The sequence below is a fragment of the Colossoma macropomum genome, unplaced genomic scaffold (assembly GCF_904425465.1).
Source record: "Colossoma macropomum unplaced genomic scaffold, Colossoma_macropomum, whole genome shotgun sequence".
NCBI lineage: Eukaryota > Metazoa > Chordata > Actinopteri > Characiformes > Serrasalmidae > Colossoma > Colossoma macropomum.
The window spans coordinates 29,149,042-29,152,770 of NW_023494785.1; positions in this window are offsets into that span (position 1 = coordinate 29,149,042).

The following is a 3,729-nucleotide window of genomic DNA, read 5'->3' on the forward strand; positions in this document are numbered from 1 at the left end:
CAGCTGGTTTAAAACTTGTGTGTTCAAAGCAGTAATTAAAGAGCAGGATGCCGTGGCATGTCAGTGATATTTAAATGTAGCATGTTTACAACCTTACTTCTACTATAATGGTTATTTCACATAAGTAGTCCAATAAAACAGCATTTGTCTGTTCAGACTGTATACCACTGTGCATACATCAAAAATTATCTTCCTGCATAATATTAAAGTAAATGTTAGCCAAATCATCAGGACACTGTAACATAGTCATTTTAAGTAGACTAAAAGTCGTCCATAAAACCCATATGTGAATTTATTGTGGGATTAATTGGCTGCCTAGCACATCTTATCTAAACGTTGCATCTGTATTATCTATTAAAACACAAGTATAGAACTTGGATTGAATTCAGAAGCAAACTGCCTAATTCCTAATTTAGTAAAGTCCAGCAATCAAAAATATCCAGGCAACAGTGAACATGTGACAGAAATGGAAGAAGAGCTACAGGAAAGCAAATAAAACACTGAAAAGACAGTGCTTAGATTATGAAATCAAAAAGGATAGATCCTTTGTGTGTGTTATTCAGTGGAAACGTTTCTACTTTGTAGAGGTCTTAAAATGATATTAAAAGATAAAAAGTGGGTAGTAATGAAATACATGTAAATGTAGTTAAGATACAAAAAAGGGACACATTATCAAAACAGGGTGATTGCTAACAGGATTACATCAAAATACTCTATACTCTTGCACACCAAACTTTTTTTTGGTTTTTTTTGTTTTTTTACCTAAGCAGAATTATGAACTCACTCCGCCAACCTCTGTTGTTGCTGTTTGAAGGCCTAGCCACTTTCCTGAAAGCATCGTTGGGCAGCCACTGTGGTAACCATGGAGAGAGCGTTCAAAATGATAGAGATACTATCCTTTCACTATGTCTTAATCAGCTGAAAGCATTCTGCTTTTGTCCATTTCAAAATAAAAGTCCAGTGTGTCTAGCGTGCATAGTTTTGGCAGACAGCTGCGTCCCTGTTCCTATATTAATTTATTTTTAAGAAGTGCAGTTTTGGTGTTGACATTATTTTATCTTTGTTTAATTATGTGATTTTAAAAAGGCAAGTAATCCAAAAGAAACCAAGTAATCAGATACATGACTTTTACATAATAATCATTTTGATTAGGTGACAGATTACATTTATTGCACTTTACTAAAGGGCAGCATACATAAGGCTATACAAACCCCTTCATGAGCCTTTCATGACAACTGACATAACCCTACATAAAAATTTATAAAGGCTTATTCAATTGTCATAAGGCCACTTATATCAGTTTCAGTGTCCTTACTCTTCAGGATGTTTTATGGTAACTGATGCTTGTTGGGAAAAGCCTTTATTAATGGTAATATAGGTTTGTCAGTTGTCATGAAAGGTTTATGTAGGTGTCATGTTGCCTTATGAATGTCTTTCAGTAAAGTGTTTAACATTTTTTTAAAACAGGTAATCATCAACCTCTACCATTGTACAATTTAAAAGTAACCCTCTCAATCCTGAATGTATACAATCGTTTCACTGTAGTTTACCAGCATACAGCCCTGTCAAGCCTGATCTTTTCAATTATCATTTAAACCTCATTTATATACTGATATATACAACCTCAGTTCCAAAAGTTGGTACAGTGTGTGAAATGCAAATAAAAGCAGAAAGCAGTGATTTGTAAATCCACTTTGACCTGTTTTTAAACAAAAGTCAAGATATATAATGTTTTGTGTTATGTTGCTTCCTGCAACATGTTTCAAAAAAGTTGGGATAGGGGCAATTTATAACTAGGAACCATATTAAATGTTCAAAAAAAGACGTAAGTGATGTAGCCATGCTTTGTTATAAACGGAGCATCCAGGAAAAGTCTAGTCCTATATGAGCATGGATGGCTCGCGCCTCACCAACTTGCCAAAAAATAGCTCAGCTGTTAAAGAACAGCATTTCTCAATGAGTGATCTCAAGGATTGTAGGTTTTTCACCCTTTACAATGCATAATACTACCAAAAGATTCAGGGAATCCAGAGAAATCTCTTTGCATAAAATCAAGGCCAGAAAACACAACTGAATGCCTGTGACCTTCAATCCTTCATATGGGCTTGCATTAAAAACCGGCATGCTTCTATGATGGATATCATTCACATGGGCTTGGAAATACTTAGAAAAACTGTGATCAATAAACACTGTCCTTCACTACATCCATAAATGCTAGTTAAGACTGTACTGTGCACAGTGGAAGTCATATGTCAGTAATGTTCAGAAGCACTACTGACTTCTCTGGAGCTCATCTGAAATGGACTGACGCTCAGTAGAGACATGTATTGTGATCTGATGAGTCAACCTTTCAGGTTGTTTATGGAAACAGTGAACATTGTGTTCTCGGGCCAAAGAAGAAAAGGTCCATTCAGATTGTTACCGGCATAAAGTTCAAAAGCCAGGGTCTGTCATGGTGTTAGTGGTTAGTGGTTAAGTTGCACATCTGTGAAGACATCATAAATACTGAAAGATTGTTCAGCATGAATTCAGGTATTCAGATATGTAGAAGTATTGAGCTCAAATAAGTTAACACATTCTCTACAGAGAACACATTTATGCACAATTTAATACACGCATACTGTTTATTTGCTGAATTGACTATTGAGAAAAAAAAGGTGGCTTGTGCAAAAGTTATAGCACATTTGGTACAGCTTGATTTATTTTCCAGCATATTAAACCCAACAAATAAATGGATACACTAAAATTTGCAGGAAAATGCCATATTTCTTAACACATCTGTAGAAGATGTCTTAACATTTCACTTAGGATATCAACAAAACCTGTAATTTAACCAGGTATATTCGAACTTGCATAAGACTGTATAATGGAGTCTGTATAAGGAGCAACACATTTTCATGTACGTGAAGTCTTAGTGTAAGATAGCATTTACAACGTTTTAAGTTATCTCTATGTCCTAAGCTAAGAAGTATCATTAAGTATGCATAGCGTGTAACAATTTAATTTTGGTAAAGTGCAAGAATAGAGACAATGGATTTAGTCTGAGTATTAGTTGAAGAGATGAGTTTTCTAACTCCTCCAGAACGTAGGGAGTGTCTGAGCTGTCTGAATCAATATGGAAAGCTTATCCTACTGCTGAAGGGCCAGCACGGCTAAGTGGAGGGCTCTTGCCTTATGAGTATGGTTTGTTGACATGGAAAGGGCTGCTGGGCATAGTGAGTTTGAGGTTGTGAGCTTTAGTTTTTACCCCACTGAGACTGTTTCAACAGATTCATTAGAAACCAAAGACAAATTGCTCTAATATTCCAGCTGGTAGCGGAGGGCGTGAGCTTACTTACACAGTCAGCACCTGTAATATGAAATTGAAGCTTCTGAGCATAGATCTTGATGCAAATGGAGACATTGTAAATGAAATTTCTCTGAGTAGAAGAGGCTTTAGATGGCTCTACCCCCCGCTTGGAATTATATGCATAACCCCTGCTGGACTGGCCACGAAGAGGGCTAGTTTCTCATGTCATGGTGCACTAGGCATTACTCAGAGAATTTTAAATTCACTTTTTTCTAAGGGCTTGTGCTCAGTGTGGCTGATCTGTGAAGCATCCAGAAATCCTTTTGGCTTCAATTTTAGTCTTTTATTCTTGCCACTATTAACAGGCCTCAAGAGCTTTGCTCTTACTCCATATGCAGACTGCAATGCAAAGGATTTAATGTTCATGTGGAAAATGAAAG